At 39.1% G+C, this 27,891-nt stretch overlaps 1 protein-coding gene across 1 annotated transcript in view; it reads left to right on the top strand.

Annotated features, from left to right (window-relative positions):
- Positions 1–607: 607 nt before the first annotated feature.
- Positions 608–27,891, top strand: part of erbin (erbb2 interacting protein) — a 120,881-nt gene continuing 93,597 nt past the window's right edge. The window contains exons 1-2 of the mRNA XM_037547240.1: positions 608–1,340; positions 15,916–15,995. The gene's annotated coding sequence lies outside the window, so the exon portion shown is untranslated. The remainder of the gene's footprint in view (positions 1,341–15,915; positions 15,996–27,891) is intronic.

Consider the following 27,891-nt stretch of genomic DNA (forward strand, 5'->3'; position numbering starts at 1 on the left):
GTCTTGACTGAGAAGCCCCGTTTTTTTCATAGTAACCGTTACCATGCCTCTAGAAATCTAACCCACCCTCTGTACCATTTACTCCTGTGCCAGCTTAGATAAGCAAAACTTGAAAGAGCTGTTAAGTTATTTTGTTCTGCATTTAGAAAATCTAGCCTGATTGATGCCCAATCTCTGGGCAAAGCGGCAAAAGAAGGTTATTTGCCCGATACACCGTAAATGCAGCGTTCAAGGTGTAACGTGACATTTTAGACTCCAGAATGGAACCGCTGCACCATTTAAGGTGGAATGGGACGTTTGAATAAAGAGAGGACCCCAGCTGCACCAATTAAGGTGGAACGGGAAAGTCAGGCACCAGAGTGGAATTGCTGCAACACTTAAGGTGGAACGGGAAAGCTGACGGAGAGCAGCCTCGTACAAAAATGAGGCAATTCAGCCGTGCCTCGGAGAAATTAGGTCAACCAAACATGCGATGGAAGTGTAGGACCCTCCTTGCTGACTCTTATTGGTGTGAATAGCATATGCTAGGACTTTCATTGGCTTAAACAGCACGTCTATCCGGCAGGCCAATCAGACGCCATCAGGCCTCCCCCCTCTAGTTTCGCACCTCTGCTGTGGTGTCCCAATGCTGAAGTGCCTGCTTGTGGCCATTGAGCTGCTCTCCGCTGCGTTCGCTCGTGTGCTGATCGCTGTGAGTGAACTAACGCTAAGTCGCTTCGTTCAGTCCGTGTGGCTGCAGCACACTTCTCCTTCACTGCTCTACGTGTTTTCCCCCCTCTTTACAATGAAGCGAACGAGAGGATGTGAGTCTTAAATACATCTGGGTGCGGCGCTCTATTACAAGTGGTGGAAGAAGAAAAAAGAAGAAACGGATTTGGGCTTTGCTGGTTCTACTGGTGGAGGCTTTTGCTGCTGAAACGTTACTTCCCGGCTCAGCTTGTTGTGCTTGCCTACGTCTGCCTGGCTCTTTTTGGAGCCGTTTTCCCGTCTAAACTAACTAACGTTACTCTTCGTTTTGTCCCGCTTCACTTCACGCTTCTGGAAGACGAGGACACGTCGGAGACTCGTACTTGCGTCTGAGAAGAAAAACAACTTAAGCAACTTTATTTTGTTTTGTTTTTTTTATTGAGAGGGAGCTAACGTAAACGTTAGTGGAGTAAGCTAACGTGCTTTAGCCTGCCCGCTAGCTCCAGCCCCAGCTCCCCTGGAAAGCGAAGCAAAGCAAAGCAGCAACAACAACAGCAGCCAGTGATGCTTTTGTGTGGTCGGCTCACATGGATTTAAACGATTTGAGCTCTTCTGTTTTCTCATAAATGAAATTGGAAACCTGCTGGAAAAAGGTAAGGGCTCAATATAGTTCATTAATTCCGCGTTTCGGTTTGTCCTTCAGAACCATACATCTGGCTTTCTGCTTACGAAGCTGATGTCTGCTTCCTATTCGCCAGCTTCTTGTTCGAATTTCCCCGTTCCACCTTAAATGGTGCACCAGATACAGTCTAGCGCTTCAAGCTTGAGCGCGAGAATGTGTCTGCTGCACCGCTTAAGGTGGAACGGGGAAATTCGAACGAGAAGCTGGTGAATAGGAAGCGAACTTCAGCCTCGTCTTCTGCTTCCTTGTTAGCCGTGCTATAAAAATGTACGTTAGGTCCTGTTTGTGTTTTTCCACCATATTGTGGCCCGTCTGTTTTTGTCCGGTGTTTCTGTCATGTGCTGTGGAGGAAAATGAAGTATAAATAGCACGACTGGCCTGATACAGGCAGGGCTTTTTGTCCGAACAGGTGAACTAACGTTGAATATAATGGTGTTTATACAGACACGCCGTTTGCTGCTGGCGTCCATTCCGGGCTCCCCAATGTATGGCACAAAAGGTCGATCACATTTCGCGTTTGGAAACGGTTTTGTAGGAACATCAGCGAGAGTTTTTCATTTTATTTTTTTCTGAACGTGTTTGATCACCCTTGTTGGTGTTGGTTGCTTGCTGGGTGTTCATTACTGATTAACATCAGCGACGTGCAGATTAACCACTGGGAACCTCTTTCAGTGTATCTTCTGTCTACATTCAGTATTCTGCTCCGGTTTCTGGAATTCGAATCTTTTCTCTTCTATTAAGGGGCGTTTCGTTTCTCTAAATACTGAGATGTTGTACAGAATGCTATTAATCTTGACTCTGTTTTTGAGTTCTGGTGCGTCCTATTACAATGAGTTCTATTAGTATATTCAGTCATAAAGTGCTCTCAAATTTAAATTCATTTTGTTACATTGAATTATGTTCAGATCTACATCAGAATCGGTTGAGCTCTGCTCCGTTTTCTGGAATTTTAGATGTAATTTTTGAAATGTAAGAAAAACACAGAATTAAACTAAATGCAATCATATTTAACTAATTAACTCAACATCATTCAAATAAGTATTATTTAAAAATGTATTTCTGTTTCATTCGGTTCCCTTTGAGGTGTCCTCATTTGATTTAATCGTTCAGTCTTCGCTTCGTATTCAGAATTGCTTTCTTTTTTGGCTCTCGGCTCATCTATACAGAGAGATCATTTCCCCACTGTGCTTTTGGATTTCCCCCTGCACTGACTAATAAGATTAGCATCTCTGTCACAGCGTGAGCTTTGATCGTATAACTGAGAGACGCTGGCTCACTCTGGACATGGTCTGCGAGCCGTGGGCCAGTGGACTGGCTCCCTAATCGGACCCCCACTGGAACAAACAAATGGAAGAATAAAATTGCAGCAGTAAGACACCTTACAGTGATGAAGACACTGGCAGTGGCAGAAACTTTATATTTGAGGTGTAGCATTACTGGTTGTAGGTAATGGCGTGAAGGACAGCCAGGAACGTTGATTTGTGACAATTGGCTGTAAGGATTGGTTACAGCAGGTGATGAATTGGGATAATGGGATAAGGCAGATTCAGGGGGATTATTGCCACTTGGTACGCTCATCCTTACTATGGCTAATCCTACTTTCTGCATCTACTGTCCAGACAGAGGGACAAATTATGAGTAACCAGTGACCTTTTATACATGTAAAATCAGTATGGTGACCCAGGCTGGTTCTTTTTTGTCTGTAAAATGGCTTTTTAAAGTCATTCCTGCATGGCTCACCAGCAGCATAGCTCTCTAACAGGCTGGATTTTCACAGTATCCCCTCCTGTTTGCCTGCTTTGCTTCTTGGTGTTGGTTGCGATCTCGTAAAGAGATTGGCCCGTCATCCTGTTACGGCCCAGAATTGCGGTGCAGATGGAGCAGACTGAGCACTGAAACCATTCGCTCTTTCCTGATAAGGATGTTGGCCTGTAGGCATTTAACAAAACATTGTGTTGTCTATCATGCTGCAGGGCTGGACACTGCCTTGCCTTTGTGTGTGCGTTGTGCTGCTAAACGTCATAGCCTCATGTTAGAGATGACCTTGCTGATGAAAGATGAAACGGTGCTGTCTAGCTGTCTATGACACTTGGATTTTAAAGTAGTGTAGAACTGTGTTCTCTCATTTGCCCTGAACAACTGATAGTAACCCAAACTGAGCATTTAAGTGCATCCTCTCTGTTTTTGTATTGTTTATACCTCTGCTGTCTACGCTGTCATAGAGGTTAACCTGTTGCTAGTTTGCAGACTTTTGTTTTAAAGTTAAATTGATATTTTTATGAAATCAGTCATTCTGCGTTGTATAAATTTAGCGTTTTTGTACAATTAAGACATGTTTAGCACATGAAATATAGAACACATTGTTGCACCCCCCCCAAGCCTCAGCCGTATGTAAATGGCGCGCCTGATATCCACTGCATGATAAGCAGGCCACAACTATCAGTATTTCCATTCTGATTGTTGATCCACATCCATGTGAACACACTTCCTTGCAACCAGTTTTTTCGGACCAACAGAAAAAGCAGTTTTTTTTTATTAAAGCAGTTGCCTACTCAGCTCTGAATGGTATTGTATTTTGGTAGATGTACATGATGCCGTGACATTAATAGAGCTGCAGTTGTGCTGCTGGTTTTATCTTGGCGTGACTGTCTTTAGAGAGCCGTGTGTCATTTTTACAGCATGAGGTTCTCATCTGTTCCACTTTACTCCACATTGCTTGCTAGCACCTCAGTGCAGAGTCAAACCAGTCATGCAACATCGTGGTTACAGAGTTGTGGGAAAAAAATATTTTATTTGATTGAGTATGCCTGCAGGAAGAGGTTAAGCAAGTCATCCTTGTGTGTTTGCTGACGCACACAGATTTGTTCCTTGTGCGTATGTTTTTATTGTACATCACACAGAAACAACAATTCTTTATTGGTTATTTTTCATGTCTGTCAAATGGCTCGTCCTCGTCTCGTTGACTCTAAAGCTACAGGTTTGCTTTTTGTCATGTTTTAAACCAGACATATTCTATAACTTTTATATGCATTAATTTAATTATTTATTTGCAAGTAATCAGGAAAGAACAAGTATTCTGCCCTTTGAGACCATAAATTCATAATGAATACTGTGTGTATGTGGGGTTATTGTGTCCGTAAACAATGCACTCTGCTTTGCCCTGATTGATCAATGTCTATTACCCAAATGTTTATTGGCAACTGGAAAAGTTCTAATGATTAAGGAGAGTCATGTACACAGTGTAATTTAGAGCCAGAGCTGTAGTTATCTGTATTGTATATGTGTATGTCCTTCATCAGTGTGGAGTATCGACTGATACCAACCCAATCTAATCTTTGTTTTCGCAGATAATACTGATGATGATGATGATGATGATAGGATGGATAGAGAGATAGATAGATAAGATGCTAGGCTGTCAGTTAATGCTTTCGTAAAATCACTTCATTTTTTTGTATGTGTATAATGTGGCATTATGGACTGATTTTGTCCTTTTTTAAATGTTTTTAAATGCATCATTTTTGGTTCACGCTTAGTGACATGCACTCTGAAAATAATTTTTTACTACTACTTATGCGAAATATCTGTCTCGTAGTGTTGTGAATGCACTATGATTTTGTTTTGCTTGAATATCTGTGGTAGCCAGCTTTGTCCTTTGGTTTTGAACTAGGAATATAGTATTGTGGGCACTAAAGGGGAAATTCTAAAGGTTATTAAAAATCGGCTTAATTATATCAAGATCTAAATAAAGCCACCCAGAGTAGTTTAGTGTGAAATGCTCCATTCTAGAGAAACTTAAGAGAATTGTCTGCAGTGGTGGTAGCTCCCTCGCCGAAAGTTATTACAAGATATGGTTATGAATGCACTGCCTGATGTCTGACATTGTTTCATGATAGTTGTAGAGAAGATTTTGGCCTGGATTATGTATTGTAATATAATGTAATGTAATGTAATGTATTGCCCCCCCCCAATCATAGTGAAGCTGTACATGCAAGGTGCAGTAAGGCACAATAGTCCCCAGTTAAAGGTTTTTGTGTTGATCACTATTTTACCATCATACTTGCATATAGAAACATATGTAGGTTCACTGGGTATTTTATATAGTAAATAAAGTATTTTCAGTATAAGTTTCTCTACAATTAATTATTTCAGACCACTCAGACTGACTTTGTTTACATTTCTGTGACCGATTTATTTAGAAATGAAAAAAAAACTCCTCAAGATCTAAGACTTAAAGTTTCGCGAAGGTTCTCAGTGAGGTATAACTTGTTTTTTCATTCCTTTCAATTGTAAAGGCACCACATTTGTGTAAAATGCTGGTGCTGGCTGTATGTAAATGCGATGAAAGCCTTCCTTTAGAGGCTATGATTAGCCTACCACCTGTGTGTCATGTTTCACAGTTCTTTTCAGTTTTCTCTCAGGAAGCGTAGTCTAGTGATGTGGGTGTGCTGAGAATTCATAATCGCTAGTTTGAAATTTAACCATCTCAGGGTGGTTCATGTTGAATAAATAAAACGCTTACTTTGCAAATCTACGTCTTGCCTTTGTGAATCTAGTTTGTACTGAGTATTGTGTGTTGAACGTAGTGTGAGGAGACAAGTGGAATCGACAAGCATGAATTTGGACAGAGCGTTTAGTGAATGCCCTGAGATGTACTCATCAATAAAATGAAGGTATTTTTGAAGGATATGGCTGGAGATGCTGCAGGCTGTCTGGTTTATAGCTCCCTAATGCAAGTCTCACTTTCATCTTCTTTTTCAATTTTCGTCTCTTTCGTCTCCATCTCTTTTGCCTTTCAGGCACCTTTTTCAGAAAGAATAAACCTTTGGATAAGAGAACTATTTGAAAGAAATCAAGACATTCGAGGATGTGCATTCTGACCAATTTATGTGTAAAGGGCCCATATCACAGAATTGTAGATATTCCTTTTTTCTTAATTTTTTAAAAAAGGAAACAAGGAACATCTATGACAAATACAATTAGTTTCTCTAAGATGTCACAACAGAACCAACACATTTACATATATCTGGTTATTCATCATACAGCAGTTTAGCTCTGCCAGTTTACACTGAAGTTATGAGGAGTGTTGCAGCCTGGAGTGCTTTTTGAGGCAGAGTAATTGGCAGCCAGTCAAGATCTTTTGAGGACACAGTTTAAAAGAAAAAAAAAAGAGAGAGAGGCTGGAGGCTAGCCGTGTAAAAATGAATTCCTTTTTTTTATGTAAATGCACATAAAATGTAAGCAGACCTCAAGGAGAAAAATAAAGTACAAGAAAAAAGGAAAAATGTTTCCTTTAAATCTTGAGTACGTAATTTACAGCAGTAATGAAACTTAGTATGATTAGCTGTAGTAATCATGCATTTAACTTAAGTTAATTATTTGACCCTGATGCGTGTAATATTTCAGCTTTATCCCACAAATAAATAGGTTTACTAATTATAGACTTTTTGAATAATATGAATATACTCTTGTCCTGTTACTCTAATGGATTACAGTTGGGCTACCGTTCCATGGTAGTTTTAAAAATATAATCCCATTACTATTTTGCCTGCCACTCTAATACCTATTCTGGTTGTTTTCTCCTGTTCAGAGTGATTGAGATTACAGGTCTGATAACATTAGATGTCAGAAAAGTGGGACTAACAATGGAAAACGGAGCACTGTATTTAAAGCTGTTCTCTGTGGAGATTTATGACATTTTCCATGTAACCTCGCTTCTGCTCCACAATAGACCTCCGGTAAGGAAATATTCCTCGGATTCATTACACCCAGGCTGTGTGTGGTGTGTAAGAGCTGTGGAATGTTTCCATTAAAATTGAGAAGGGTACCTCATCGCTAACTGTTTTTACTCTCCAACTACAAAGCTCCTTTCAGCTGTGACGCTTCTGCATTTTTTTCCTTATGTAATGCTGCATTGTGAAATTAGGATTTCACCGAGAGCTGCTGAAGTTTAATTATTTCTAAACTGGGTCATGTTTGAATATGCTCCGTTAATAGCGATTTAACATGGTGTTACTATTCCAAAGCCATTTTTAGGATTTCTGACTGGGAATCTTCTGTCAAATGATTGAACTCTGACATCAGATCGCATACAGACTGCATTTAATTCTGCTCCAGCCTGCCATGTTCATAGAGTATTGCTCCTCTTCATAACTCTGTAAAGCTGAGCTGTGGAGGTCACATCACTGCAGTCGTGCTCGTCTCCCCACTGAATAACTGTGTACAAAAAGACAGATATATCTAAATATCAACTTTATTCCTGAGTGAATAAAATGTTGCTTGTGGACAGAAACGCAGAAGCGCAGACCGACAATGTGTGTCATGTTAATAACCTCATAATATGTCAAAGTGAAAATGTAAACAAATGTTATTAATGGGATGCTTGAATGTATGGCAGAGTTCGCATTCAATCTGTCAGAAAGCTGAGTCTGCGTGTTTATAGTTAGAGGATCTTATTTATAGCCTACATCCGTTCCTTACATTTTAGTCATTTCCTTTCAGCTTTTTTATTTTGTTGGTGCAATGGTGAGCAATATAGATTATTTTTGATTTCGTTTATATATGTACAATACACACTTTTTAGAGCATATCGTGGATATCGTCGGTACTGGTAGAACACTGACCAAACACCTTTTATTATAAAGAGAGCAAAATATGCAGAATAATCTATCAAAAGCATTGTGTTTGTAGATTTAGGTAGTATTTTTAAAATGTAGTGTCATTTTACTACTTTTTCCTAGCTCCAACTGATCAGGTGTCTGAAAAAATATATTGTGACTAAATGTGATCTAAATTTCTTGGAAGTATCGCAATATTATATTATTGTTTTGCTGTATCTCACACCTTTAACTTTAATGCAGTCATTACATAGCAGTGTTTTAAGTGGAAATCTGACAATTAACTTTTTTTTTTTTTTTTAACCTGACCTACAGTATATGAGCATATTGGGGATGTAATCAGTATTTAAAGAACACTGACTATTGGCATGTGTCGTTATTAGTCTCTGTGATCCATCCTGTCCACATGGATTTGCTTCAGTGCAGTATGTGCTGTTCTGAATGAAAAAAAAAAATCATCACTGTACTCATATTTCAGGACTTTGTGGAACCATTGATGCTTCTTTTTTTTTTTTTTTTTAATCTGTTCCAATTTGTCAAACCCTAGAAAAGCTTAATATTGTGATGTCATGCATCATAAAATGTCCTGAAGTGTTGTGATGTTATGTTTTTTTTGCCATGTCGTCTACCTCTTAAATATTAAGTGTGTATGCTGAGTGTCTTCAAGTGTCATGATATTATTTGTTGCTATGTTGCCAACCCTTATCTTGCTGTTCTAGGCTGGTTTTTAGATAGCTTTGGAGAGATATGCATGTTGTAGATGTAACTCCTCCAGCTGACGTGGTTTTGAGGTGGTGTTCTTCCCTGGTTGCTGTTCAAAAGTCATTCTTTCATTCCGTCATAGTCACAAGGCGGTGAGGATATAGCTGTGTGGACATTGAGATTGATGTGGAATGTTTTCTTAAGCTACTGACGTGAGTAACCTGCTCAATTTTTGTGCATCTGGTGAATGCCGGATCTTGACCTTGGCCCTGAACTTTGGCTTGTTTAACAGAAATATTTCAGCATGAGCCACTCCATAAATAGGCTTACAGTCTTTTTGTGTTCTGTGTGGGTTTTTGCTTGTGGGGATGACAGCTGATTGCCTGAACAGAGGAGAAACTGCTTTCTCTCTGCTGATTGTCAGCTCAGAGCTGTCATTTTTGAACACTCTGACCCTTTTCCCCCATCCCGCTGCCCTCCAGGCTGCACTTCAAAAGCAGATGACTGACATTTATCCCTCTTTAACACGGGCTATGGAGGAAACGGTTTTATCCCCCGATGACCTGTGTGGATTGGGTTTGCTTTATTGTGTGTCAGTGTGTTGAAAGGCGTTTGAGAGTAAATAGGCTCACTGAAGGTAATGTGAGTGAGACATTCTTAGTGATCAGTAACACTTCATTATGATAGTGTTCTTGGTGCTTGGTAGTATGTTGTCTCTTCTGATGTACTGTATTATACATTGTGTGTGTATATTATAAACACAGAGTTTAAACCCACACACAGTTTCTGCAGTTAAGTTTTAAAAATAAATTTACAATTTCAAGAGTGTACAGCTGTTCAAAGCTGTGTTTGTTAGTCAAGTACTGGCTACATTTTTACAATTGTGTTCAAAATGAGCAAATTTTCAAGGCAAAGTTTCAATAGTGTTGTGATTGTTTTGATGGTGAGAGCGTAGAATGTCCAATGATTTATTTTAATGAAATAAACATAATTTAGGTATAGTGTCACTCACAACAAAGGGATTTTAGTCTAAAGTTTAAAATATGTCAGTTTGATAGAATTACATACAATTATACATAAGCATACATATAGATTTATATAGACGTTTTCGTTTTACATGTGTTCATGTTCAGCTCTGTAAGACTGTGTTGCATTGCCTTTAAAATTTCCATGTAAATATAATAGTAAAATATAACAGATGTCTGCATAACCTGATTTGTCATCGTGTTATGATTTGGACATTTTCCATTATGTGTTTTGCGATCGAGTTCTGCTGCACTTAGTTTGTGAGACGGAAGTAAGTAGGACAGTAAGCATTCAGAATGTTTTATTATGGATGTCCTTGTAGTGTTGCGTCAGTGTTTGGCATGAGGTTTTAAGACGCTAAGCTGAAGTCTTTACAAGTTACTCAGCAGTCTTATACCTGTACGTAAGAAAGGGCATGGGCATAACAGATGGTGACGATCAACCGAAACACAAAGGAGCTTTTGTTTCTGTTCTGGCAGCTCTTGTTTCTCCTGAAATTAGTCTGTCAATTTTGGTAAGTTTGTCAGTAGTAATAAAGGTGAGTTGTCCAGGTGTGTCAGGGCGCTAATGAGGACTAGGTGTGCTAGACAGTAATTCTGGTGACTGGAATGTTGATAAACTGCTTCATTACAGCGCATTTCCTATGACTTTCTGACAGGACATCACTGAGCCAAAGCCTCAATAATAAGGATGATGATGGTAGATTTTTAAAAAAGACAGTGGCATTGAGTCTAACACAGAGAGGAGAATATGAAGAATAAGACTTAACTGAAAAGTAGAAAGCAATATAATATGTATATTCTCAAATCCATCATTCAAAATCAGTTGAAAATTGTCTATGGATTGGTGTTTTTAGTGGTTCCTGATTTTTGAGTTGTTTTCTGCTCTAGCACACCTATGTCATCTCAGAAAGGGCTTGTTAATGAGCTAAATAGTAGAATCGGGTGTGTTGGAGTGGGGAAAACACCAGAACACTAGAGTATCAGGTAAGGGAACTGGTCCGTTTGGGCATGTGATGCAGTCAGAGTCAGTAGTGTAGTGAGTTTGCAGGACTAAGGTTTACTAAGATCAGGGTGACAAAGTATGGCTTATTGGCCAGAGTTGGGCTGTGAGTGCGCTGGATTTGGTCCATGAGAAGATTATCCTAACCCCACGCCTTCACCCAATGAGAAGACAAACATTAAGTTTTTCTTTTAAAATTGCAGTTTTGGTGAAGTATTGTAGATACAAAATATAATGCCGTTCTTGTTAGAGTTTGGCTTGTTTCTGTTGTAGGTTTAATACATGCTCTATAAATCACTTCTTGTTAAAATAATAAAACAGCTATAGCTCCCTGTGTAAAGTCACCCTATGGGTGACTAATGTTGTAGCCTTCACTACCCAGTCCATACAGTCCAAAATGGAAACTAAGCTGAAAAACAGCCTGTTTTTAATGGACTATTTATTATTATTATTATTTAATTATTTCTGATTTTGTTACATAAAGCCACACACAATTTGTAAGTGGAAAAATATTAGATTAGTGTAGGATATAATTTGCCATACTTTACATTAAATGTGTTGGGTTAGGGTTAATCGGCTCAAGCACAAATAAGGGTAACTGGCTGCTTTTATTATGAACACAGTCCAGTCCAGTGTGTGCATTTTGGATACTGCAAAAGATTCAGTGCACACCAGCCACCCCTCCGATTTGAAGTCTGATGACCCGTTGGTGGTTTCATATACACAGAGTATGTGTGTGGACTGTTCCATCATAAGTTCCTCTCTGACGTCTGGGTTCAATCTTGCTGTGGAGCTGAATGGAGCGAGTTTGAGTGCCTGTGTGTTCTGCGGGTAGGAGAAGAAGGCAGCAGCCTCTTCACGTCTCCACCGTTATTTGATTTGATTGAAGAAAATGACCAAGTTTTATTTGAAACAGGCTTCTTTTCCCTAAATAGAGTTTCCACTAATACAACTGCCGTGGTATGGCTGGTGCAAACCTTACTGCCAGCTGGAAAAGTGAAGTATGTGTCAAAAAGTATTAAAAGGCATAGATCAACCATACATGCTAATGTTGCTAACGTTGAATGGAAGCTAATAGGCTCTAATAGCATGATGTCATTTTCATGATGCAGGTTGGGGTTTCCTTACACTCTCTCATGATTAGCACTATTGGCATTATTCCTTTAAAGTCACAGTATCAAATTATTGCTGTTTGCTGTTGAACAGAAGGTTCATATTTTATGCCTGGTTTGAATGATTTGAATACTTTATGTTGGTATTTCTGTCTCTGTTCAGTATAAAGCTTAACATTTTTTTGAGCCACAAAAATTGTAGCCACAGACCATTTCTTTAGCAATGGCCAGGAAAACATGCAGTTGGCCAGTTTGGCTGTGAAGAAATCCGAATATAATATGCTTTTCTAGTATATTGGATTATATTGCAGCATGACTTGTTGTATCTTTGTGTACACTTCCATTTGCATTTTTGCTGCATCCGATTCATTTCAGTGTATTGGTTGATGTGTGGTGAAATTTTATGCTGCATTGCTTTTGGCCAGTCAGGTAAATAAAGACATTGTCATGAACAGCAAACATACAACTTGGAACATTCACTGAGACTAGAGAGGGGAAATGATGGCTCTTTCTCTCTTTCGTTTGATGACGTTAATAAAATAAAGCAAACGTCTTGCTTTATATATTAGTTGTTAAGTGAATATTTGCATTGGCTTTTCTTTATGTGTGTAAACTTATGTTGGAGGTAGGGATGACCATCTTTGTGACTGTTGTTGTCTAGGTGAAGGTCCAGGCCTGTTTTCTTTGTGTAGAATATCTACTTTTCCTGGCTTGACATTTGCCAGACTGCCAATTAGTTGTGACTGTGATTGCCTTGTTATGTAAACAGCACATGGGTGTTTAGTTGCCTGTGATTGGTAGTTCATATATGGGCAATTCACAAGCTCCCTGTTTTAGGTCGGGTTCCCCACTTAAAACTTGCTAAGATTACATTGTTGATGATGTAGGCTATAATAAAACCAATTTCATCCCTAGTTGGAGGCAGTTGGATTTGTAGTTGGATATTTTGAGCTGCACAGTAGCTCAAATGGATGTTTATGTTGTGCCACAGCCCTTCAGTGTTTTACTGAGAGATGTCCTTATGTCCTTTTGCATAACATTTGACATTTGAACACGTCCAGCAAATCTGTGCCTTCAGATTTACTCGGATGATACAGCTGGCAGTGTGACCCACTTAGCAGGAGAACATCTGTCTGTAGTCTCTCTCTCTCTCTCTCTCTCTCTCTCTCTCTCTCTCTCTCTCTCTCTCTCTCTCTCTCTCTCTCTCTCTCTCTCTCTCTCTCTCTCTCTCTCTCTCTCTCTCTCTCTCTCTCTCTCTCTCTCTCTCTCTCTCTCTCTCTCTCTCTCTCTCTCAGCCTACTGTCTGTCACCTCACCCACATGGCCAGATCCTGCTTATAGTCAGTTGCCTTCAATGACACAAAATGCAAGCATGCCACTACTGATGCTCCACCCCCTACTAAATCATTCACGCTTGTTGAGGAAGCATTGCTGTTCAGTCTGTTAAGAAATCTCGGAAATGGTCTGATATCCAAAATGAAACAAAAGTTTTATTGTGTTCCACTTGAGATTGTGATGATGTGTGGTTTCTGTTTGGTTTCAGCTGTGCTACAAACATCTCTGTGATAAGCAGAACACATAATGCTTGTTACATGAACAAACTGATAAACATCACATTTATCTGTTTTTGTTTGGCACTTTGCCTCTAATGCAGCTTTTTCACCAAGCGGGAGAAAGCCAGCAACACACTTCTAAGATCCCGATCCTGTGTGCTTTAGTGATCATATCCAAAACCATGAAAAGCCAGGTGACCCCCAGGGCACGTTGTAATCAGATTATGACCAACTCACTCAAAACCATATTCGCTGGAGGTCAGAGATGATTCCACCTAATTAGCCTACAGCAGTTTAGCTCTGCCCATTCATGTTAAAGTTATAAAGAATGCTTCAACCCTGCTTTTTGAATGAAGCCCACAACAGAGCAGGCAGTTGTAACCAAGATCATTTATATATCAGCCTTAAAGGCACAATAAGGCCCATTACCATTTCTTATTTTACCCCTACGCCTTTTTTCTTCTTTTAAAGAGGGGAATGTGACATTCAGTCACCCATAAATCTTCAGCAATATGAAGCAGATTTCAGCTTCTATTCTCCAGCATCTTGTCTGAATTTTCCCAATTCAATTTAACTAGCTAGCTACCAAGACATCAACATTACTAAGCAAATTTATATGCTTATGATACATTAGAACAACAATAAACTAAGATAATAAAATGGTTATCGTAATTTTTTAAACTGAGAAAATGCTCACATTTGTGTTTCTTTGGATGCTCGCTCAGCCATCTTGTCGGTTTGTTTGGAGTGTGCCTCTGAAAAACCTACAGTTTAAAGGGTCATGTAGCCCTAACACTTTGCCCTACCCCTCTACCTTAACAAAAATAGGGTCATCCCACCTCAAGACGTGAATGCACAAAATGGAGGGGTAAGAGTTAAGTGGTAGGGGCGAGGGAAGAAATGGGATCGGGCCTGTTTTAATTCCAAAAGATATAGATTGGTTGTAGGTTGTCATGTAAGAATGAGTTAATACTATCTTCTGTTTTCATATTAGTAGATAAACTTATAGAAATGTTCTAAGTGGACCTCAGGAAAGAAAATAATGACGACGTAGTATATGGCCCCTTTAAAACTGAAGTTCAACAGTGTGTTGAATGGGATCTTCCTCTGTTCTATTTTCTAGTTTCATCTCAGAGGATAGTGAGAGCAGAGCCGCAGTAGATGCGGGTCAGATACGCCCACAACACTTGGCTCATTTTCACTTCCCAGCAGACTAGAGGAACAGAAGAGTAATCCTATTTCCATATTGCGCGTGTGTGTGTGTGTGTGTCTCTCAGCGCAGACAGTAAATCTTTAACACATGAGAAAAGGACAAAATGGCCCAGTAGGAATTGGAGCAGAAGTAAGTGACTGTGTGATGTAAGCCAGTGGCGGTAAGGCCTTATAACTTTGTGCTAAGGGTTCACTCCCACCCCTTCTTCTTCATTCCAGCTGCACTTCTTAAAGCCTGCTCTCTCTCTAGCCTGCACCTCATGGGCCTCATGTGTCTCATATCTCACAGTGCGTAGGCTCAGTCAGCAGACACGGGGCAGACAAGGCCAAGCTGATACCATTTTTCTGGCTGTGGAAAATGAGCTTGACATAACCCATGACCTAGGCATGCCAAGAGTATATACAAAAGCACACACCCAGAATACTCCTGGTTCTTATTGCTAGATCATAGATTGTGGGGGCGTGTGAATATATGGGCATTGTCATGTTGCATTGTTACTGTTCTGATAATAGCAAGGGTGCACGATAATAGCAGAATTATATCAGTTAATATATCAATCATCAACTATTAACATCTGATAAATGTTTTAAATATAGCAGATATTTTGAAAATTATTTGATTATATAATTATTGTACTGTGGAAGAGCAGAATGTTTAGGCAGTGCTGAATTATTGTGTAAAAACTTTAGCTTTTATTCATTTTGCTGCATTTGTATCTCTGTAATGCTGTTCTGGGTAGATGTACTCTCAGTTTCTATTTTGTGAATGTTTATGTATTTGCATCGGCAAATGTGTAAGTATCGGCGATCAAGCCTCCATTTCCCATATAGATGCATCCCTAGTGGGAAGTGTGCTGGTTAAAAGTAAACACCAGTGTGTGGGAATGCACAATAATGATGGTGATGGGAACTTCTACAGCTCAGAGATAGCCGTAGTATTTGTTTTTCAGAATGATCAGTGAACCTGCATGTTTTGGTTTTTTATCTGTAATGATAATGGTGAAATAGTAATACATTTGTAAACAAATAATTTTGCCTTACTACACCTTGCATGCATCTTTACTACACCTTGCATGTGTCTTTAATGAACTTATTTTTAAAAATATATACCAGAAAACCTTTTAGAGTCATTAAACCACCACCACCGTGAACAATACTAAGCATTTCACAACTACCCCAAATGACTTTGTGGACATCTTACTGATTTAGTCATAGATTCCCTGCTTATCTTCAAGGCTAATCAGATGCTGGTAGAGTTATGTAATGTGATACAGGAGGATCCTGTTAAGTGTGTTGTTCATTTTTGTTATTTTTTTTTCCTTCCAGATAAGCACCTGTATTGCTGTTCGTTGAATGTCTTTACTACCGCAAAGTGGGATCCTGAGAGCCAGGTCATAAATGACAAGGTAACAGTGCTTTTCACTGTCCTTTGAGATTGTAAATGACTGTAAGATGTGCTGAAGTTGATCATCAGGGTTTTTATTTATATATGTGTATGTGTATGTGTGTGTATGTATGTATGTGTATATATATATATATATATATATATATATATATATATGTATGTGTGTGTGTGTGTATGTATATGTATATATATATATATATATATATATAAAATTCAACTGGGTGAAAGTTAACTGTGCCGACTGGCATTGCATTGAGTGATGGGCGGAGAAGGGGGCTGGGGGCCCATTCTACCCACCCAGAGAGAGCGAGACCAATTGTGCTTTCCTTTTCCCAAATGGAGCTATATTTGATTGACTCTGCAGAGTGGTAAATCCAGCACCAAGGCTAAGAGGTTACATAAACCATAAGGGGGTAAACTCGCTTAATTCGTCTCTGTTCAACAATTAGACTCCTGCTGCACGGTTGTTTTATCATCCAGAGAACGCAAACCCATTTCGCTGGTCATTTTTTCCATACAGTGCTGCAGCTCTGTGCCAAAAGCAATAGACTCAGTTCTTGTCTAGTGCTCTTGCAGAAAGCACACTAACTTGACTCTCCTGGCTCGAGTGGTCATGACCATAAGTACATGGTCTATAAACCTCCTTCCTCGAACAGGAAGACTGCACATACCATGGATGTCTGTCTTTCTTCAGTGTATGGCTTGTTGTGATGGTTTTTTTTAAATGCCTTTTGTGAGAAATGAGATACTCAATAGCTGCTTCTCCGAAGGGGAACCTGTGGCTCTGTTAATCCTCTGTAGATAATCACCAGCTTGAATATGTATTGATCTGTGAGTGCCATGGTAAATCTGCTCTGTTGGCTTAATGGGAATCCTATGGGGAGCAGGAAGTGACGGCTCAGTAATCTACATCTAGTGGTGAGTTAAAGGGGCCGTGTCTTACATTTTTCCTATGTTTTGATAAAGGTCCTCTTATGACATGGTGTGAGTTTATGTAACACAACCTATCGTTCATTCTTACGTAAATATTAGAATTACATGGGTGCTGCTTTTGTACGCTGAGCTGTACACAAGTTTGAACACCCCTGGTGTCATGAATTTTGCACAGACCACGTTTTGTTTATTTTTATGCTAAACTCAGCGAGCAGCATTAAAATGTGCAGAAGTGTGTTTACTGCCAAAGATGTGTTTTCACTTCAAAAATAAAACATGCAATTTGATCATTTCACCTGTGCTCAAACATTTGCACCCAGCTGTATGTCTAAATGTAAAAGGAAATTTCATTGCCAAAACATGAAACAAACAATTAGGACACACTGAACCAAAAACTGAAAAACAGTTTATGTAAAAACCTTACAGAAGGTAAATGCCCTTAAAGCTATACTTTGCACTTTTGCACTGTCACTTGTGATTTTTCTTTTTTTTTCTGGGTCATTTTATTGACTACAGATGGCATTAGCTGCTAGCATGGATGTTTTACTTCCGTTGTTTCCTGTATTGTGTGTTAAGATGATAGATCAAACCTGTAATGGAGAAGTTCTGGGGTGTTGTACCTCTTCTTGATGAACAATGATTAATCGCTTGTCTTGCGTCCTTCTTAGAAACTTTGACACAGTTCCACATTAAGTGTTGTTCTGCTGCTGCTCAAACTGTTTGAACGCATCTGTGAAGTCTGGCGCTGGAAAGTGAAAGAGGCTGAAAGAATTACATTCTGTTGCCAACAGAGGTTTAAGGTTGAAGGGAAAACTTGAGTAAGGGTTGAATACAATGCCAGCTTGAGCGGTTTGAGCTAAACAGGTGTAGGCTGAATAGGTGTATATATGTAAATATGTTGTTTTTCATGATGTCACAAAAAATCTAAACAGATATGTTGCAAACGTTTTTGCAGCTTTGTTTCCATTTTGATTCAATCCACTTTCTATAATATTGGCTCTTTAGGAACAGTAAGCACCTTTCCTTTAACCATACTGCCATTCGTTCACAGGAGTAGGAAAATGCTGTTTTATTCTGTGCAGTTTTTTTTTTTCCACCAAGAGTGCTTAAATCTGAGATCAAGGTTTGGGTTTCTAGCACGAGGGCGTCTCTTCTTTAAAATGGCTCATGTCCAGCTTGGCTCTGTTAAACCTTGATTAACCCATTGAAGAATTCCAGATGCTAGGCTGGCTCGCCTGCACTCCCCCGACTTTCCTTCCTGCAAAGTTTGTCCATGTCGACCACATTTTTAATACGTAGCAGTAGCAGACAAAGTAGATGCTGGAGGGGGGTGAGGGGGTCGGGTGGGGAGCAAGGTACTGGATATAGAAGCAGCCGTGTCCCCCTGAGTGCCATCAGTGTGAGTCATAATTCAGCAGCCTGATGGAGGCCGTGAGACATAACTGAGTACAGATGTAGCAAAGCATAAAGAAGGCCCCCATCAGGGCAGTCATGACTGGGCCCGGCGGTTCAAGAGCCGCTTTAACCTTTGTCCTCGTCAACGGCTGTTACCATCTTCTGATTTTGCTTCTGACATCAGAAATATGAGAAGGGTCACTCCTGCTGTCAGCATTTTGCATAAGCATCCCTCAGTTTTCTGAACCTTTAAGGTGGAAGGCAGAGGTTTTGTAAAGCATCAGAGCTTTTGTAAAGCATAGCATTGGGTGGTAGGGAATGGTGTGGTTCTTCACTTGGTGTTGGCATGTGTGTGGTTCTTACTGCATGTGGTCTGTGTGATTTGCTGCGCTGGAAGCAGAATCATCAGAGGGTGACACTGATCTAAATTGCTATTGATTTGAAGTTTAGACTGTGGCTTTAAAAGGGAGGTTAGTCGGTTAGTGAATAAACAGAAACTGAAATTGTTTGTCCACACTAGTGTTTTTATGGTGACTTACGTAGGTCAAGACTTTGCAGCGTTTCCTTTTTTCTAAAAATGCAACTGAAAAAAGTGGGATGACTTTTTTTCATTTTATAGCATCATCTAACAATGCATCATTTCTGTACTGTTGTATCTAGTTCATGCAGGAGAACCATATGCTTCAAAGAAAGAACTGTCTGGTGCTTTGGGTTCTAGAAGGGAATTCTTAGTCATGTCACATTCCACAGGCAGTAGCATGGTAGGATTCCTCAAAGGTAGAAGTGGGCAGTATGACTATATGATATCTTTATCATGATAATTCACATCATGAGCTTTTCTGAGTGTGTTTTGGTTATAGTTCACACTGAAACGAAAATTACATAGGATTTCTGAATGTCAGTTGAATTCAGTCATTGGAATGTAAATGGAGTGATTTGATAAATTGTAATTTACTGACTCGAATTTCTTTACATTGGTGGTGATGGTAATTTTATTTACTAATAAAACTACCAGTGCACCTTTTAATGTGTTCTGGGTTTTTATATGTAAACTTGATAACAGCAAAACAGTGGTTAACCAGACCTTTTTTTTTTTTTTTCTTTCTTCATACTGTGTTGTCTTACTGAATGTACCTTTCCAATGTGAATGTTTTGTGCCAAAAACTTCAGCTCAGAACTGTCATAAAACAGTGTCTCAGACATTTGACAACGTGTTAGTAAAAAGTTAATATAATAACTTTCTGAGGCATTAAACTCTTCAGATGTCTGGTTCTCATCACCACCACAATGAACATTTTCTAAATAAGTTTGGTTGGAATAGTCAAAACCACATCAAACCACTCTGAGTTTGTTTAAATCTTAATGATTTGATTTGTACAGAAATCCCCCTTTTTAAAGAACGCTGAGTTTCATTACAAAGAGACTTGAAAGGGACTCCCAAGTGATGTAATGTCACCTTATTGTCCGGATATCATGATTTGGAATTTTGACAGGAAATGTTTAAAAGAACATCATTGGTCCTGTTTAATTCGGTGTAGTGACAGGAGTGACATGAATAAGAAAAGAAATGTTAATGTCCTCACTTTGCTTTTGCTGGTGCTGGTGTCTGTTCCAAAAGGAAAATATTCCAAATTATCTTCACATATTTTGATGTTTTAATTATATTGCTCAGCAACATTCAAAGGGTTAAAGAAGCAAATTGATCAGCCCTGTTCAGTGAAGGCTTATCTAACATGGTTGTTGGCAGTTTTGTGACTTTTCAGAGCTGCCAGGCCTGAACCATGTTACGTAAACACTCGCCCTTCTTGTTTGCTGGGACTTTGGATCTGTATTGCCTTGGAGCTGTTAAGCGTTTTGGCACCAGTTCAGTTCAGTGCACTGGCACTTAGCAACATGGCATTACGTGGAATGTGGCAGCACTTAAAAGTTCCTTCCAAGAGCGAGGAGCAATTCACAGATCTCTTTCTGACGTAGGAGTTCATGAATGGCCTGAAGTTCAGCGGCCATCCTCTCCGATGGGGCAGTTGCTCGTTGCAATTGTGTTGCAAAACATTGTTTGCTGTATTCCTTGAATGGCAGCCATGCTTTTCTTTTTGTCCAGCATTTGCTGTGGCTCCTCTTCCAGACTCTGACTGAGAGTCTTTATGATTTTAATCCAGGCAGATGGCAGACTTTTAAATGGGGCATGTGCAGTCAGCGGGTTCAGCAGAGTGAGGGACTCCCTCCTTGTTTGAGACTAGCATTCATTTTGGCAAAGGCAGCATCTCCAGGGTTGTACCAAGGGGAGAGGAGGTCTGGGTATACTTTTGTTTCCAATACCAATACTGATACCTTGATTTTGATACAGATTTCTGAACGGTACTTGTTTGATGCCTTCCTTTTAAATAGAAACAAAAATTAGGTTTAGCATCAAAAAGTCAATAGCCTGTATTTGGTGTTAATTACTACAATTTTATGTGTACACCTCTCAATGGCAAAATCATTTGTATGCAGACTAAAAGTGGGTGTGCCTTAAACCAGAATGTGTGTCAGAGTTGGCAGTGGGTGCAATTACTGACCACAGTGGACTGCTCTGGTAAAGCACTGATGTTAACTTGCTCATAGCATGTCATTTAGACAGCCAATCTAAAGTCAAGCATGCTTGTAGGCTCTCAAATGATAATGAGCCCAAATGCTCATATGAGTTTTTCTGATACTCATTAGTAGTTGGTACCACAAAAGCATTGAATTTCAATACTTAGCCCTAGATGAGAGAAATGTGCCATATCTATTATCTATCTGGCATCAGTGACAGGCATTTGAATCGTTTTTTCTGTTCGAATGTTCATGTTTTAAGAGGATATTTTATATAATCATATCGTTTCATAGAGTTAGCATAAAGAGGTGATCCATACCTGATTAATTGGTCGATTTATTGGTTATATGATATGGTGGTTATAGTGTCCAATAATTTGGAGGTGTGTAAACTTTGCGCTGCACAAATTTGTCATTGTTGGAGATTTTTTTTCTATGGTGTAGAAATTTCACTTAATTTGAAACAAAATATCAGCTTCCTATGTTCCCACGCTGTCTACAGTTGTCAGTCAATAATTTGTTTAACAATAGCCATGTTTATATGCAGCCTGATAATCTGTTAGTAATCTGACCAATAACTCAATCGGAATAGGCTAATCTGATTCAACAAGTTGAGTAATCCTGTAAATGATCCTTTACATAGAAGTATAATAACCATGTAAATGGCTGTATCTGAGTGCAATCCCATTTGGAAAGTTTAAGTACGTTCTGCACATGTGTGAGCAAAAGTTTAATGTTCAACATGGCGGGAGCACAGACTAGTCCGCAGAGGAGACCAAGTTTATGCTTGAATTTTAAAAGATGGCACTGGGACAGACGTCCAGTTTATGTGTTTCAGAATACAGTCTTTCTCGCAGTCTTCTTTAATAAGTACATGTGAAGTACATTTTTCTATTTTTGTCATAATTTAAAAGTAATTGAAAACACAAGCACCAAAACTTGGGTAGCAATGATGCTCGTCTCACTCTTGACCTGACTCACTTGATGCTCGCTGTAACGTCTACACCAAGTGGTTCTCTATGCATGCACATAAGTTTGGATTGGATTACTTGTGTGCATGTGGATGAATATTTCCATCAGTTTGTTGAGTAGTTTGAGCATATAGATATATAATTGGATTGGCAAACATCTTTGCATGGAAACACAACTAATGATGAGCTGTTGTTCCAGGATAGCTGGATCAGTTTGGTTATCCCTAATAGGGACACCCATCCTTAGTTGGCAGTTATGTGATACTTTGATTGTACCTGCATTGCTCTTTTATTTATTTTGGCTTTTGGGTTCTTCTCTCACACTATGTACTGCTTGCTCAGATATCAGTGTTCCCACTGTATTTGTATGTACCTGTATTTTCTGTTGCATGCATGTTTATTTGAAAGAATGTTGCTCTGATAAAATTGTTGCTTTGACGATCAAAGTGCGTCAGTTGGTTGCACCCGAGTAATGTTTTGCATCTCAGTTTAATTATTTTGGCAAGAACTGTAACGCCTTTTGTTCATGTGCAACTAATTGACACGTTCAAATCAGGTAAATTCTAAGCACTTTCTTTTTGTGCACAATGACAGTGTTGAAAGCATCCTGCCAGAAACCTGATTATAGCTCTGAGGGGGGAGTAAAAAAAAAAAAAAGTTATGTGGGTACTGAGTAACTATCATTCAGTTGCTCTGGGAGAAAACGTACTGTATGTTCCGTTTGCTTCGGGCTGAGCTGCGATGTTTTCTTGGCTGGAGCTGCAGGTACTGCTTTCAGGTTTGGAATGTTGAGGGGGGGGTCTGACTTGCTTTTATTGTTTTGGACGGAGTAGAAGCTCACGAAGGCCTCCTCTGCTTCGTTCCTACTCATGCGTGGGTGGCTGAGGCTTTCACTCTCTTAAAGAGACAGATTCATAAACATTACTGCATTTCAAGGGTCCTGTCCTTACTTTTCCAGCCCGGGGGGCTTTATTCCAGTGCAGTTTGGTGATTTCCATTAGGGATGGGCATTGTTATATTGAAAAGGACTAAACTAAAGGAATCCATTGAGGATGACCCTTTTCTACTTTATCCCTTAAATGTAAACAAAACTGTTTTTGTTTCTCTGCCTTTATTATGCACAAAGGAACTCTGACTGTCCTGTATTGTGCCTTTTTTTTTTTTTTTTTTTTTTTTTTTTTTTTTTTTAGAAAGCTGGCTTGACTGAAACACTCCTTATAGCTTCAGTGATCAGTGAATTCAAAGTGTTTTGAAACTTAGACAATATTTGTTTATCTTCAATCTCTTATGTTCAAAAAGCAAGGGAGGTTTAATTTTCCATTGCTTTTAAAACTGCATAGCCCATACGTCCTTCCTAATAGAATAAAGTAAGCTTGAAGGGGGAGGGGCTTAGGACTGACACATTCATTCTCAACTGAGTGGGCTTTTTTTTGCCAAAGTCACTTAAGGGGTTGCATTTTTAAGGCTACTTTTGTTAGCACTGGTACAGTAAAATAGCACAGACTGCAGGAGTCTTGGGTTGGGCTTTACAGGGGGTGTACACTTTCAGATTTCGTCCCAGTCTGACACAAAGCGTAGCAAGGTGTCCTCAGCTGTCACCAGATCACATCAGACCCCTGCTCAGCGGTCAGTTCTCAGGTTTAATGCTCCATTCTGGCTGCATTCTGGATAATGTTCAACCAAAATTGTAGAGGAAAGTTTATTGTTAAAGAAGCAGTTGGAGATCATAAAAAAACTGACATTCATTTCAGTGTGTGTGATTCACTGTGGGATTTTTGATGTTTCTAAAGCAGCATTTTATAGATTCTGATCCTGAATCATCTCTGACCACAGTAGTAAAAACGGAATAGAAATTAAGGAAACAAGCACCCAGCCATTACAGGACATTTTCTTTCCTACTGTAAAACTTTGAGCTTTGTCATGCACAAGGTTTTGTTTTTAGTGTGGGATCAACATTATGAGGAAAACATTGATGATGTGATTATATTGCCATACATTATAATTACAGTAGGCCATGCTATGTATTAGATTGGTGTATCGATAGTGTGAATGGTTAAAGATTGGCCTGCATTATAATGCAAATAATGAACTTTTGAATATCTTGATTCATCAGGACGTCCACATTATCAGTCATCTGGAAGTGTGATTGGTCAGGATGCTTCCAATGTGATTGGTGGAAGGGCTAATTTGAATATTGTCGAATTTTGTTTGAGACAGAATCTACAGTCGTCCAATTTATTATTATTTTTTTTATTTTTGTGGCTGATCAGTGTTGAAATTAAGTAAATGACATTAGTCGTTAGTAAGCTCAGTCATGTTGTATTTGAATGCTGCTGTACCAGAATGTGGTAACTTAATTATGTATGACTCATTGTGCTAAATAGCAAGTCATACTTATCATTAGCGCTTTAATTTCATGTTATTTAACAGAAAATTTTTTTTTGGTATAAGAATTAAAGAGCAAACTGTAAATCTATACAACTATAAATTTCTCACCAAATCAATTTTCTTTTTTTGTTTGGCTGTTCACATTATCTTTTAAATGTGATCTGTATGCAACATCAGTCTGAACAGACCAGCTGCTAAACCCAAATTCGCAAAAGAACAATGTTTCACGTGCCGTGCTTGTCCAGAGGTAAACAATCATGACAGCCAACGAACGTTTGTCGTTATCAGAACTTTCAGTTTCGTCATTGCCAGCATCACAGGAGCGTTCCGGTGCTTGACAGCTAGCCGCATGACCCACAGTGTGTTTGAGGTTGTCATAAAAAGGGCATGTTATTTGGCCACGGTCACTTCTTTGGTTTGTGTCCTCGGATTCTTTACATTGTTCTTTGACGCTGAAGCCTTGGTCTCGTCTAGCTGCGCTCGGCCATTTTGTTTGAAACCTCTTCGAACATGGAGCAGGTGCAATACATCTCTACTAATGTTTTGGTGCAGAAATATGAGCCTAAAAGTTTAAGCAGTGGTAAAATTGACAAATGTCGAGCTGGTCTGACAAACGTCGCATGAATTCTGATCTGGCTGTTCAGACTGAGTCGCCTTGCCGAGTATCGGATTTCAGCACCACATATGAAAGCATCTCAGATCTGAATTAAAAATGACATTCAGTGTGTTTTTGCTCTTCACACTGCCAAACGGATGACACACCTGTGTCCCATATAAAGAAAAAGATTGGATTTGGGCCACTTTTACCTGCTGTGTAAACATAACCAGTGCTGGAAATGTGCCAGTGTTGTTGATGTTAATTTAGCCGACATAATCTGAGCATTGGGTTTTAAAAAGGCTAATAAAAATGAGCTGCACTGGATGCTTGAGATGCCAGCAACTTTTTTTTTTTTTTCCTCTTCCCACTTTAAGGAAAAACCTCAGGGGAAAATGGCAAAAATAGTTTCTCTGTAGGAAAAACCCCCTTAGCTGAGAAGATTACATTCCTGTAGCTTGCATTTCTCATTCTGTAAACTGCAGTATTGAATTGAAAGGGCAAGAGATGAAATCACTGATGGTTGCTCTCTCTTGCTCCCCCAAGCTCCCCCCACCCCCCTGTTGGCCATAGCTGCTGAATATTAACCAGACAGCTGTTCTGATGGACTGCTGGGTGCTCAGGAGAGCGAGTAGACGCCTTCCACTTCAGTGTGTCCCTCTGAATTAGGCCTGCACAGTATATTGGTTGCGTGATCTTTGCAATCTGATATCGCAAAAGGCTGTAATATGTAAATAAGCCCTCTGACCAATCACTGTGTTTTCATTGTGTGCTGTGAGCTTTCTGGCCAATCAGATAATCCAAATGAGCTTGTTTTGATGATTGCGTTTTTTGATTATTCAAGGCATTTACATACTCCAGAAATGTAAATTAGTTAGGCTTTAAAAAGGCAAGGCAATTTTTACATTTTACAACTATTTTCAAACCTTTCTTTACCTCTTCAAATTTCAAATGTAATTTCAATATGATATATATAAATTTCCCCGTGACATGGCCCTTTGATATATTGCACGGGATAGTGCTGTTATGACATGTAGCATTAAAATCATATTGTGGTATTTTGACTCATCCCTGCTGTGAATTGGCTCAGAACAAGGCAAATAAAATTCTTTGCTACCCAGCATACCATTAGCAGTCATTTGTCATCTTTACAGTCCACTAACGATCGCTATTTACGTCTGACAGTTAAGCAAATGTTTTTGATTTGGGTGGCTTGTTGCCACTTGATTTAGTCTTAATAAATGAGGCAGGCTGCTTATTTTTTCTCAGCTTTTATGACAGTGTTTTACACTCATTTTGATCTGCAATCCTTTTTTTATCTTCAGAGTAACGCACACATCCACACTAATGCATGTTTTATGAGTGTAGTAGCAGGTGAGAACCGCTGACCAGTTTGTTGAAGGAATTTAACACCTTTTTTATAATGCATGTTGTCCAGCAGCTGGTAAGGAAAATCTACACTCTTGATCAGGTCACAGTTGGGGCACGAAACAGGAGTTTTTTCCTTTCCAGATAGAAAACAAGCCTAGTGTGGCCCGTAAGTGGCTGTGCTGTGGAGTCTGTGCTCTAAACAGTCTGAGTGTGTATTCTGGCAATTTAAAGTGCTCATAACCTGGAAGTGAATTTTACTCATTTTTTTTAAATCAAGACTTTGATATAATAAGAAAATATTGGCATGTTTTGAAATTTTAAGTCTTTTCAATGTCCATGTAGTTGATGCATGGAAATGAAGCAGCAGACACAGCCTATTTTCATTGTTTTTGTGTTGTCCTAGGAGTAAATCCGTTTACATATGTCTGAATGTTCAGCCTACACCAGTTTAGCTCCACTCATTCATGCTGAAGTTATAAGGAGTGTTTCAGCTTGTCCTGCTTTTTGAACAGGGCATCATACAGGGCAGCTACAACAGATCTCTTGTAACATATCAGTCTTCAAGGCACAAATAACAAAAATGGCCTGTTTAATTATAAGAGAATTACAGGAAAATGTAGGACATGAATGAGCCTGAACATGCTTTCTAAAACACCACTGTGAATAAAAACATACATGTAATACGTATAACAAATTAGCTTAGTATTCAAGTTGCGTTGCAGTCTCTCTCGTCAGTTTTTCAGGCTTTAAGATGGTTTCACTAGAATTCCTACACATTACCTACATTAAATAAGCAAGTATGCTAACTGAAATTATGTCCTTGCATGCTCAGTGTATGCAGTAGCCTAAACTAGTGATTCAATAAAATGAAATTCTTGCTGAAATGTAACTTTTGGACACACTGGGCTAAAAAAATAGGGGGGAAAATCTAAAAGGGCTCACAAATATACACATTTAACATAAAATAAACTTACCTGAATAATTAAAGGGTATTGGCTGCACTGTATCACAAAATCTAGTGACAACATGGAACAGTTGGTTTTAATCACTTTCTGATTTTTGTTCTCATTAAATTTTCCTAGATTCTCAATTTTGGTACTTTTTCAGCTGAAAATTGGTGGCTGGTTAGTTAGCCAGCAGACTATATAGCTAATAAAGTGACCTTTTCTAATAACAGGTTATACATCTAGCTGACATTAGCTAATGTTACAGGTCCCGTCCAACACTGCACTGAGGTAGCAATAATCAAAAACAAAAATATTTTCTGGCACACTTTGCAACACAGTCATTGGTGAATGAAAACATGCAGCCTCTCCATTCTCCAACCTCTGATCTGACCCACACATCTAATGATCTTAACAGATGTGTACGTTTTGTTCTCAGCTTCATTGTTTGTAGCGTAGAGTACATAGGATTAAATAAGCTTTAGTTTTCCCCATTGTAGAGTTTTGAAACCAGTCCAGCAGTATCAGTGTTTGCTCTGCCACTTATCTCATTTAAAAAAAAATTCACAAGTAAATTACCCCTCAAGTTATCGCTCTTAAAAGCACACAATGGGTTTTACCCGTAGACGTACCATTAGCCTTTGTTAAATATCCTGTATAGACACTGTCAGCTACACTACAACAGTCAAAACAAATCAGACGTTTTGTCTGACACTTGCAGTGTTT

Source organism: Pygocentrus nattereri, chromosome 18, assembly GCF_015220715.1.
Source record: "Pygocentrus nattereri isolate fPygNat1 chromosome 18, fPygNat1.pri, whole genome shotgun sequence".
Taxonomy (NCBI): Eukaryota; Metazoa; Chordata; class Actinopteri; order Characiformes; family Serrasalmidae; genus Pygocentrus; species Pygocentrus nattereri.